Genomic DNA, 12,694 nt, shown 5'->3' with positions numbered 1-12,694 from the left:
CCGTGTGACCTGGAAGTGTGCGAGTGGAAGCGGGCGGTGCCGTTTTTCTACATCCGGTGTGTTCGAACCTCACACCAGCCAGCAGCCAGCGAAGGCGGACAACTGAAGAATAATGGAGAGGGCTCCCACTCCGTCGCTAACATGAAATATCACAACCAACAAGTAACACCGAGAGCCTTGAGTCTAGACTCGCTCTAACATTGCGAGTCGAGCAGCAACACACCTACGGCGCATGCCCTTTTCATCTGGATATATCGTCACCAAGGTGAGCCTGTTGTGTTCGCGGTCAGACGCAAATCCGCAATTTGTGAGGGCTTCTTGCTTGTTCGCTCAAAATTTCATAGCTGACGGGGCTAATTTCCTTGTTGTGCTCGGTCCAGCTGTCACTCAGCCATCAGTGCATGTTCGCGAAGGCGTTTACGACAAGCGGCGACTGAGGTTTATTCGATTCTTATCTTTCACAAACCGCGTCTGTAATACTATGAACACGAGCTTTAGAAATGGTACTAATTCAGTGTTTCCCCACATTTCTACTTTTGAAATAAATTGGCCCAGACGTTGTGGCTGGCTAATGTGGCTAACGTTAGCTTTGCGGCAGGTTTGTCAGGTTTTCTGCTGGCGAGCTAACTTGGCTAACGGTGTGTTCGTCCACTAATCGATGATGACCAGCACTGTAGGCAGAGGTTGGATGGCGACTTGCTTTGTTCAGGAAACATCGGCCCGTTTCCTTGTTTTGAACAGTGTTCAGACCTAGTCCTAGTCTCTTTACTGCTCAGTTTCAGATCAACCCTCGCAGCTTCAACAAAGCCCTACATTTCAAGTATTGTTTCAGCTCGACCGAACGATGCAAAGACAGGGTAGCACATCGTTTCATTCGATCATACCAGGGCCTCTCCTCAGTGCCTTTTGTCAGAGTTGAAATTAATTCATTTTGTTCATGAAATTGCATACGTCAATTAACAACTCACCTTCCAGTCACACTTTACAAATCCATACACATCATTAATAACGCAGTGTTGCCCAAACTTATTTAAGAAAAAAAACCCATCATGGTTTACAACCACATTTATGGTATTTGTTGTGTTCTTCATGAAATTTGAGCTCACCCAGAGCAAAACTTCCTTTTCAATTTCTGCCTGGTTGTACTGAAAGTGTTAGCTGACGTTCTCACAGCAGGAGTGTGGACTATTGGCAAGGCCCCCTCACAGGCTGCTCTTTCCACTGAAGGTTAAATCACTCCAATCACAGCCTTTATTTCTCCGATTCAATGAAAAGATGCCAACAGATTACTGGTAGTTAGTTACTTGATACCTGAGGGAAGCGCAATATTACCTCGTCACAGTCTGTCATTTAACGCGTTCAATATTTAGGTATATTTTATAGGGCCTGGGTATCGATTTCTAATTTCCTCAATCGATTTGATTTTGATTCACAAGAGTTCAGTTCGATTCGATTTGTTCCGATTCGATTCACTCCACTTCAGTCCGATATTGATTAATTATGGAACATCAAGTCTTTTTAAATATCAAGGACATGATAGAATACTCCACAAACATTAAATTCCAAATTAAATAGTAGCAGTAGAAGTAACTGGTTAAATAATTTAATGTTTTAATCACTTAAGTGTTACACAAATATTGGCGTCAGCAAGGATGAGATGAAAATATTTTCATTATTCTAAATCAATAACTGTAAATGTAAATTAAAAAGATTCCGAATTGTCTTGAAGTACAATAAGTCAGGTATTTTATAAATGTAAGAAAATACTTCATGTGAACAGTAAATGTCAACAAAATAAAAAAGCATCTGCCTTTAAAATGTCTATTTTCTTATAAATTTATGGGAAAAAGATATATTAAAATAATTGATTATGAATCTATCAGGCTCATAATAAAATAATTATTTGATATCAATTATTACATTTTTAAAAACCCAGCCCTAATATTTTACTGCAATGGTGTATTCTATTTTAACGCAAGATATTTGCATATTCCACCTAATATTCGTATTCATTTACCAATACTGTCAGTTTGTTGACGTTTCGTATTGTTTGTGACCAAAAAAAGTCAATTCCAGGTTTTAAGCAGTCGCATCATAAAACGTTATAATTTATGCATGTATATATGCTGTAGTAATTTTAACATTGTGAACGGTCAAGCAAGTGTTATATACATTAAAATAATACAATACCTCCAAACACTGATTACGACAATTTACTGTAACTGAAACGTCATGTCAAAAAAAAAAAAAGTTGGAAAAGAATTAGAAGTTTTAATAAAAAGTTTGAATAGCTTAGCTTAAATATTTTTCTTTTGGAAAAACTATACAGTCCATCCCTTTAAAGAAAGAAAATATTTTTTTTTGTCAATTTATATTGATAACAAAATTATAAGTGCATTAATGTGTGAGATTTTGTAGAGATGTTGAGAATATAAGATATTCGATTTCACTCTAACTTGAAGGTGCTTTTTGATTAGCTTTTTTGACATGCAACACAAAAGCGTTCCCCAAACTGGGCAATTTTTTCTGGCACAAAAACCTCATTTTCTCTGGAACCCTTCCTCTGATTTTCCAAATTCTTGTGCTGCGTTGTACCCAGGTCAAAATGGCCTTTCCAACCATTATTATTGGCAGATTTTCATTTTTTGATAATCCTGTGATGTTGCTATAAGAGACTCCCACTGTGATATGGTTTCAAGATGTTAAAAAAACATAAGGTCTTACTATGAGACATGCAACACTAGTTTTTTTTCACCAATGATGATGTTTGAAGTCATGCATCGCAATTTGATCTCAAATAATTAGACAACTGATGATTTATCGATTGGACCCGTCTTGCTCCCGCACCCCCCGCCCGCCCCATGACATGGCTGCATGCTTCGGGTCATTGTTCTGCTGAAAGATGCTGCTCTAGAGCAGGTTGTCATCCAGGATGTCCCTGTTCATTGTTGCATTTATTTTTCCCTCAACCATAATAACTCGGGTCCCAGTTCCTTCTGTTGAGAGACATGCCTATAGCATGATGCTGCCGCCACTGTGTCTTCACTGTAGGAATGGTATTGGCCAGGTGATGAGTGGTGCCCGCTCTCTTCCAAACATGGCATCTGGCATTCAATCAGTGTCTCATCAGACCAGAGAATTATGTCATTCATGGCCTGTGTGTCAATGGTGCCCTGTGATTGGCTGGCATCCCGTCTACTCCGCCTCTTGCCCAAATGTCAGCAGTGTTGAGCTGGCTCTAGCTCGTGGATGGATGACAGTGTAGAGATTATTTTTATGAATTTATTTTACAATTTGTGCAGTATCTTTGAGCGTGTTGTTTGGTACAGACTTTTAGTGACTCAGAGGTTTTTGGACATAACATTTGTGTGATCATTTCTGTGCCGACCGTGTGATAACGTGGCTACAGGTTTCTTTTATCTAATGCTGGGCTCAGACCGAACATGAAATATTGCGTCGGCCTCCTTGTCTCATGCGCTTTTGTTTCCGGGGTATCGAACGGAAAAGAAGGAGCACCTCCTCTTCTGACAGAATTTAGTCAATCCGGTGACCGGTGTATTATTTTGGCTGCTAAATGCTATCTCGGTTGACAGCTCACCAGCTGTAAACAAAGCAATCCCCTCACCTGATAGGCTAACTTCCTCGCTTCCCATTCTCCAAACCACTAGACCTCCTTTTTGGCTCGTTCCCAGCTGGTATTGGATGCTGGCTGTGTTGTATACAGACCGCACTGATATAATCCCTTGTTCTTTTTATTTTGCCATGCTGTGTATGTCTGTACTGTACTGTATCTTCTTTTAAACTCATAATAATAATAATGCATTGCATTTATATAGCGTTTTTCTATCTATACAGATGCTCAGACGCTCCACAGTGGTTACATTATTCGTGCGCTCACACATTCACATTGCGGTGGCGGTAAGCTACTTAAGTAGCCACAGCTGCCCTGGGGCAGGCTGACGGAAGCGCGGCTGCCAGTGTGCGCAACTGCCAGTGTGCGCCTACGGCCCCCCCGACCACCACCAAACATTCGCACCTTCCATACACCAGTGTGAGTAGCACTAGAGACAATGTATGTGAAGCACCTTGCCCGAGGACACAAGACTTGGGGAGAGCGGGGATCGAACTGCCAACCTTTTGGTTACTAAACATCCGTCTCTACACCCTGACACGTCACCGTGCCTGACCCGGTTTTGCAGTATGTATTTGTGAACAAAACACTTAGAGGCCTTAAATATAAAGTGTAACTAAATCAAACAATTCCTTACCTATGGACTATATGCCACGGAGGAGACGGGACTTCCGGGTTTTCGCCCATGAACTTTGTTTCCGTTTCCGGCTTGCGACGTGGGGGGCCGCGTCCCAGTACTTGTGCTTCTGCCTTTGTGCCCTTCGGTTGATTTTTGCTTCAATCTATAGATGAGCAAGGAATCGTAATTATCTACTCCAGTCTGACTCGCTAATGCTAATTAGCGCGCTACCCGCACCACTTTTATCACTCAAAAGAACGGCTCCACACTGCAACAAAACAACTTTTATTGGAATAACTTGATCGTGACTATTTCCTTCTACTCTCGAATGTGTCTACATCTTAAGAGTGTATTACACCGCGTAGAGCCACACTGCCCCTAAGTGGCCAAATCGGGTACAACACGAACAGCGCTCTAAATAAAGGCACACACAGACACAATGGCAAGACAGGATTTTGGGACATATAAAATCTATTCAGAATCGTACTAGATGAGAATCGATTTTTTTCTGGCACAGCCCTACTTTGTACCATTGTGACGTGTGTAAATGGAGACGGCTCAGTTTGCCAAATGTGGCCTGCACCAAGCTCATTCGTCTGGGAGTGGCCTGGCTAGGCAACGTGCCCAGTGCATTCTGGTCAGCAAGACAATTGTTTTCTCAGCGCCATGCTTCACCAATAGGCATAGAGTATAATGAAGCATTTTTCAAGCAGGGAACTGCTTACTTAAGCTAGTGCTTAAGCACCCCGGTGTCATTTCGTATGTATTGTATAAACCTTTTCCAGAGTCCAGACATATCTTAACATGTTCTAATGTAGTGGTGATGCAATGTGGATGTGGATGGTAACACAAAATGCTTTTCCCCCTTCACCTTAAACCCATAAATCCAGCTCTACTTAACAGTCCCACTATTTTTCATAAAGAAAACCTACATTAGGTTCTGCATACTGTGAGTAATTCTACTTGGTAGCACCTTTTTATGTTAGTGCAATTTGGCACTGATTCAAGGCCCTTTGGATTCAAATTCAATTGACTTCTTTCATTAGAATTTGTGTCAGTTTTAGTGTTCTCGCAATGTCGTTTAACTTTTAAATCCACCTTTGGCACTTTCAGACAGCCATTAATCATTCATTAGTTTCTCGCTTTTCTTCCAGCATTAGGATTAATAACTAAATCCAGGTTAAAAACTTTTTTCCTATACCTTAAATTAAGGATCTTCTGAGCGTTTTTAAATCCTCTTTTTTCTTTTAACTATTTTTAGAAAATTACTCTTATTTCTTTACTCTTAAATGTTTTTAGCTCATGTATTTTAACGTTGTCAATGTATGTTCTTTTAGTAATGTTTACAAGCTACTTTTGTTTTCTCTGCGTTGCTTCCGAATGTCATTAACTGTTATGTTTATTGACGCTTGTAGGTTTTGTCTTTGCTTCTGTAAAGCACATTGAGTTTCCTGAATTGTGCTTGTCATGCCTAGGGTATTTATTGGTCAGTGAAGCCAATCGGCATATGAGGAAGAATGCACCCAAGCTTAAAGTTGCAATGTGGAACTTTCCCCCCCCCAAAAAATAACTTTACAATAAGCTTTTTATTTGACCATTTATGAGTGAAATGCCTTCTAATTAGTAGATGAACACCATAGCTGTTCACCATGGGTACTCCTGCAAGCCTCTGGCCAATAGTTTTCAGACTGGAATCGGGTTAGAATTTCCCGCGCCCTGTCCGCGGATGTGACGTAATGTGCGTGGTGTGTATGTGAAGAACGGTTTGTGCAGTTTAATTTTTTGTCAGCAGGTGGCAGTAGCGATTCGAAATTTAATATTCTACGTTCAGTAGCTTTAATAATATATTACTATTGCTAATAATAACCAGAATTATAATAATCAGCATTTTAAAAACATTTAGGGATGTTGGATACCACTTTTTTTAGACTCGTAATTATGGTACATAATATTTCAACCACTGGCCAAGGCAGAGTTACTCGATGTCAGTTCTTTTTCAGTTATTTATTTATGGCCTTAAGTAGCGGTGACTATCATCTGCATCCTTCATGACCCGATATCTATACCTGGTATTGCTACTCACCCATCTCTAATAACAATAATAATAATAATAATACTAGGATGCACCCAAATGAAAATTATTGGCCTAAACTGAATATGAAAAACCTGAGACAGAAAAGGAAAAATTTAAACACAAAAATAAATTACAATACCTCAAAAATCTAAAATAATATTAATTCCTCAGCTGGGTCATTTTGTGCATTTTGTCAAATTTGTCTAGTGTGTAAAATCTCTAAGATGAATTTATTTACCTGAGACCAGAATTCTCAGTCAGATCTTTTAAAGATCATTTTCATTCCTGTAACTACATGAAACAATAGGTAAATCTCAGGATAACAAACATAATCATTTGCAAACAACGATGAAAATCTAAAAAATTTTTTTTAACAGAAAATAATTTGAAGGCCATGTGATAGTGAAATAATATACTGTATGTAATGTGCAAATGTAAAGCAATATAAATGCAGTCAAATACAGCAAATAAGGCTACTTAATGACTATTATTGCCATACATCACAACCCCCCCCCCCTCCCCCAATGCAAAATCACGAATGACCACTTTTGAGAGCCGTTCAGCAACGGGCACACGCTTACCTACAAAGTGCAAACTCTCTGGTTCCTTCCGAGCGACGCGGGCGCCATAGAAGCCGCCTTCTCACCTTCGGCCAGTGTCTGGCTCCCAAAGCAAGTTGAGTTTTGGGTTAATTTCCCCGCCGCCCACCTCCGCTTAGTTCAGTGTCCCGTGGGCGCATGCTTGGCCGACCAAGCTGCATCGTGAGCGGGCACGGCGGCATGACGCACCGCTACCCCCGCCGGCTAGCAACCATTCGTGACAAACCGGCTGGTTTCTTATTGGTAAGCCCACAGAGTGCTTGCTTTCAAGGTTTTTGCCTAGGTCATCACATCCTCTTTCGGCGGCAAAAGTCTTTAGGACCGAAACAAAAATTCCACTTTTGGGCAATTTTTGAAAAAAAAAATGTGGGGTCAAATTTTCGTTGCATCCAAAAATCATCAGGGTTGGGAGGGTTACTTTTAAAATGTATTCCGTTACAGTTACAAGTTATCTGCTAAAAAATTTAGTTAGTAACGTAATCCAAGTACCATAATATTAAAGGTCTCATATTATTCAACTTTTCAACATACTAAAATAGTTCTCAAATGTGTAAAAGACATGTCTGTGACATGCATTCGTCAAAATTGACTTTGGATCTAATGTTTTTGCTGTCCCTAAATCAGACAAAAAAACGCTCTGTTCAAAACAGCCTGTTTTAGAGGTGTGTCACTTTTATGTAAATAGTTGCACCAGACCACGTGAATGCTTGTAGACATTTACAAGCGGTTATGAATAACACAAATGTGCACATTTAGGCCACTGCGCGGTCGCAGCGTGCAAGCTGTCTCGTCGAGACCTCTTAGCGGCTGGTTAGCATCACAAAGTCATGTCAATTAGGTGGCGAGTTGCCAGTCACGACAAATTAACCACCGCGGATTGTATCTTGACAAAACAATACGCAACCGCTTCATATTATCCAACCACCGTCTGCTTCATCATATCTGACCTCTTGTAACCAAACAACGATAAATGTAGCTCCCACTTTAGGCACTAAAAATACACCAGTAATATGGTAGATGGTGCACATCTCTTATTAGAAAGGATAGGAAGGAAGGCTAAAGCAAAAATGTTAAATGTTAAAAAATTTAATCTTACATCTTTCTCGTTTGCAGTCGTGTCACACTGTATGGACCGATCCATTATGTTTAAACGTGTTGCAAATCCAGCTCTGAACAGGCTTTCACTAACAAAACAGTCCTTTGAGAAATTATGTCGGTACACGTCTTTCAAAAATAAAATTAATCCACTGTCTTCTCAAAGACTTGGGACGAAGGAAGCAACCACTTTTTCCTGATCATCGTTTCCCCTCTCCACGGGAGCATTTGCAAGCAGGGACAGAAAAAGAAAGGCAGCTTCTCGAATTGTTAGTGGGCGTGACAAACCTTGACCAGAGGTGGTGCCACTAACCCGAGGGGGCTGAGTCGAGTGCACTTCCGTGTTTTTTTGACGTCACTAAGTCACGGAAGTTTAATCTGCCCGTTTGAAGCAAACATTTTAGAAAGGAGAAGTCGCGGACAGACTTTTTTCACATCTGTTTGTGAAACCCCACTCAAGTGCATTTTCGTACTATGGGACCTTTAAATTAATGTAACTTGATTACTTTTGGATTACAATATTACAATATAGAGTATGCTCATGAAGACAAGATAACAATAAATATCACCACAATATATATTCTATACAATGTGCCCCTGCTATTTGCTGGTCATAGGGACCCGGGCAGCCTACAAATAGTAAAAATCCTTGTGTAATTAAAAAAACATGTCAGCTATAGTTAGATAGAAAGATAGTCATCCAATGAGGATGACGATGTGTGACATCAACTGCAAAATGAACTTTCATCCCAGTCACAAGTTTAGCCGTATATATGTTGTGTATGATGTTTAAATAGTGAATCGGTGGGAGGAAGATTTGTTTGGAAGGTGTAACTCACATTATGGTTGTAGGCTAGCGGGCTAGCTAGCAAGAAGCTACAGCGCGTAGCATGTCGCTGGACTCTCAGCTCAAACTTTCGCTCCTTCAGCAAGACTAGTTCCAGTGAATACCGGTCGCCATTTCCTTTCCTCCTCCCGTCCATGAAGCTTTTTAAACTGCCCGTGTGTGGAGGACACGACTAGTCAGTTCGTTCGTCCCCACCTCCCCGACATGTAGCAACGGTCCTACTCGCGCACTCTGTTGCTCTGTCTCTCTCTCTCTCTTTGTATCTCTCTCTCACACTTCACAATCCCCATTTTTAATAAATGTACCTGTAATCAGATTTTCCTGTAACTGTAACGGAATACAGTTTAAAGAAAAATTGTAATCTGATTACGCAATGGCGGTACATGTATTCCGTTACTCCCCAAGCCTGAAAATCATACCGTGTATCAATACAGACTGTACTGTACAGCTGTGATCAAAAGAGGACTGCTCTCTTGTACTATACCGTACCAATGCCAGATTTGCTCATTCAGAGTTTAGAGTACATTTTAACACAGCACAAGGTGTGGTTCTTTTTCTGAATAATTTTGACTTATCTTGATGAAACTAGATTTTTTTTTTGTTGAATTTTTTTTTTATTCGATTTGGCCAAATAAAATTTTTTACAAAAAGAAGTAATAATCTGTGATGAATACAGCATGCAGTGTAACGGTCTCTGTTATAATGAGACTGGATGTGTGTGTTTTGGTCATTGTTGTTAGTCCAGCAGCAATCCTCTTTTTGGATTAAGGTATTTACTAATGATTGTTTACACAACAGAAAGAGTTCCACCTTGCCAATGGTCTTTACTGTAAATCAGTTTTATAGCCATGCAGTTCAGTTCCTGGTTTTATGTAATAGTAATAGTGCATGGTTGCCCTTGAGAGCAACTGAGCTGTCTTTGATGCTGAGAATTGTGCAGGCAATACTGAGTATGAGTCATCTGGAAGCCCACGCACACGCACGCGCGCGCGCGCACACACACACACACACACACACACACACACACACACACACACACACACACACACGGTACTTATGTGCAGCAGTCTCTCCATGCACAGGAATTACAACATTGTCATCAACCTTTTAGTCAAATTGACATGTAGGTTTGCTTTGGTTGAACAATTAATGGTAACCTGCCAAATATACAATAACATCTGTGGCAAACAAACACTGAAAGATGTTTTAAAAATTTGTCAGACACCTGTAGATGACACTTTATGTGCTAATGATTGCTTGGTCTTTATTTGATGACCAGCGGCATCATTTAATCTGTGCCCGTGTCCCGTTTGTGGTGTTTATCCGTGCACTTGATGTGAACAGACGAGCCTCCATCAATGTCCCTGGGAGTGGACAGCTTTTATGTAATTGTTTACATAATATTCTCCACAAACATGGCCCTTTTGGCCAAGGTTGTGGGCGGAAGATAATCTTGATAGTCACTGTTGGCTGGGATTCTTGCGCTCATCTCAACAGCACCCTAACGGTAAACTACGCTGTCTTTATCAGGCATTGTGCTCTTGTAAACAGTGATTATTGCAGTGCGTAAAATTTATAATGTCGCCTTTACAATTCATTTAAGATAAAGTGCTCACTGCTCAGGGTTTTTACCCAGAACTTTGAATGGATGGGCTGGGGGGCTATTTGCCTGGTAGATGAGGGGGAACATACAGAATATTGCAAATATACTAGTCACAAAAAGTTGAGGATATTTGGCTTTCTGGTGAAATTAATGGAAAATGTAAAAAGTTCACGCTACAGTGATATATCATGAAAGTAGGACATTGAAGAAAAGCTAACAACAAATAATGTTGTTATTCAGGTAGTAAGGGCTTGTTACTGTACCATTCACTAAGTGTAGGGCAGTTCTGTGCCGACTGGACACACCTGCCCACACTGTAACACCGCCACCACCAAAAGTTTGCCTGGTGACAACAGTGGCTGATGCATAGCGCACTCCAACATCGTTGGCGGCAATCATTTCTGCTCAACATGAATCAACTTTCATCAGAGAACAGCACTGAGGCCCACTGGTCCCTCGTCCATCGTTAATGACGATGACGCCTGTGTCTGGCGGTGTAGTAAGGCTGATGTAAATGCTTTCGAATGGTCTGACGTGGCCCTCTCACCTCCCTTGAGGTGCCTGGAGTTGAGTGTCATTCATCATCCCGTTTCTCGGGGCATAGTTCACAATGTAGCGGTCATCGGCATGGGATGTGGCCAATGGAGGTCCACTTCTGCTTCTTTCTGTGACTCTTCCAGTCTCTTTGTATCTGTTGCAACGTGCTGATGACACTAACACTCTAAGCATGCAAAAAGTACTGAAACATTTAACAGTTGGTCATGTGCATTCAAAAGCTTAGAGAAGGTCACATTAAGTTCACCTGTAAAGGTTTGAATGCATTTTAGGCTCGTCCTGAAATTTCTCCCAAAAGCCAAATATCGCGAACTTTTTGTGAGTAGTGTATGTTCCAAAAATGAAAATAAATGAAACTACATATATTTGAGAAGAAACTCCAGTTTCACCCATTATTCACACCATTCACGACCCCATAATACACATGCAGCAATTTATTTTCCAAACAACTAACAATTTATTAGGGTGTGAGTGAGATCTCCCTGCTGTACACACTTGACTGGTCATCAGAGACACGCAGGGCTCATATAGACAAACAGTCACTCATATTCACACCGATGGGCAATTTAGGGTCTTCACAAGGTTGCTACTGGGAGAAAACCTTTGCAAGCATGGGGAGAACATGCAGCGAATGCCATTCATACCCTAAATCTCGGGACTGTGAGGCAAATGTTCTAATCACTGCCCCCTCTTATCACAAAAGCATTTTAATCTTAATAAGAAACATTATGGTCTAAAATAAGCAGCAAATGTCAGACTGTGTTCAATGATTATATTATGAACCTACTGGATCAAGCTGACTGGCGCTGTTGTCAGGTTCTGTATCAGTAGACTAAACACATCAAATACCAGACCTGACAAGTCATGCATGATAAGCAAAGTCACATGCAGCTAATTAGCTTCAAAGGCTGTGCAGGTTTCATCATTTTGTTAAAAAAAAAAAAGTGGCTATCTGGATGGTTAATGGTCAATTCTGGTGTTAGCCATGCACTTTTTAAAATATATTTATTCGATTTTGAAAAATTACTTTGACCTTTCAGTGTCCATATTAGCACCCAGAGCTGGGCGCCTCCGTTAATCGTCACTTCCCGTCGATGATGACGGCCACCTTTCGGCAAGTGCACAATGATGCAAAGCCGCAAAAAAAAAACACGAGCACTGACTGAAGATCGGGGTGAGTAAAGACAATCTCTTTTATTCTGTGTGTTTTTGCAAGACTTTGCATCATAAAGCATTTGCAGAATATGCGGAGGCACTCCGCAAAAGGTGGGCAACGTTATGGATGGGAATTGATGATTAACTGAAGTGCCCAGCTCTGGTAACACCGTCATCAAAATACATTGCTGAATACATCTCTTAGAGCTAGGGCTGTGCAATTAATTGAAATTCAATTTCAATTATTACAGTCCACAATTACAAAATCAGCATAATCGTCAAAAAAAGGTTATTAATACTAGTTTTGAGTTGTTCAAATTTTTTATTTTTGCATCTTTTTTTAAATGTTAAAATAATTAATTTAATAAATGTTATTCCATTCAGAAGGAACTTCCATAATTATAGTGTTTAAAATAATTGTATTTGTCTTGATAATTTTTACGTTAAAAGATTTTCTTGTTTTGTACCCAAAAATACACGAACGCCCGTGATTTCAATTATTACCAAAAATAATCG

General features: G+C 40.3%; 1 protein-coding gene across 5 annotated transcripts in view; it reads left to right on the top strand.

The window, feature by feature from the left end:
- The first annotated feature begins 2 nt into the window (after positions 1-2).
- csnk1g1 (casein kinase 1, gamma 1) overlaps positions 3-12,694 on the top strand; it is a 37,611-nt gene continuing 24,919 nt past the window's right edge. For 2 of the 5 annotated variants that reach the window (XM_086070876.1, XM_086070873.1), the window contains exon 1: positions 3-265. The gene's annotated coding sequence lies outside the window, so the exon portion shown is untranslated. Of the gene's footprint in view, positions 266-363; positions 439-12,694 lie in introns of those variants that run through there. The other 3 variants (XM_086070877.1, XM_086070875.1, XM_086070874.1) reach the window with 2 other exon arrangements.

This window comes from Leptonotus elevatus, chromosome 3, assembly GCF_054856555.1.
Source record: "Leptonotus elevatus isolate MCC_2025b chromosome 3, RoL_Lele_1.0, whole genome shotgun sequence".
Lineage (NCBI taxonomy): Eukaryota > Metazoa > Chordata > Actinopteri > Syngnathiformes > Syngnathidae > Leptonotus > Leptonotus elevatus.
The sequence above is the reverse complement of the archived record's forward strand: the minus strand, read 5'-3'. Positions and strand labels throughout refer to the sequence as shown.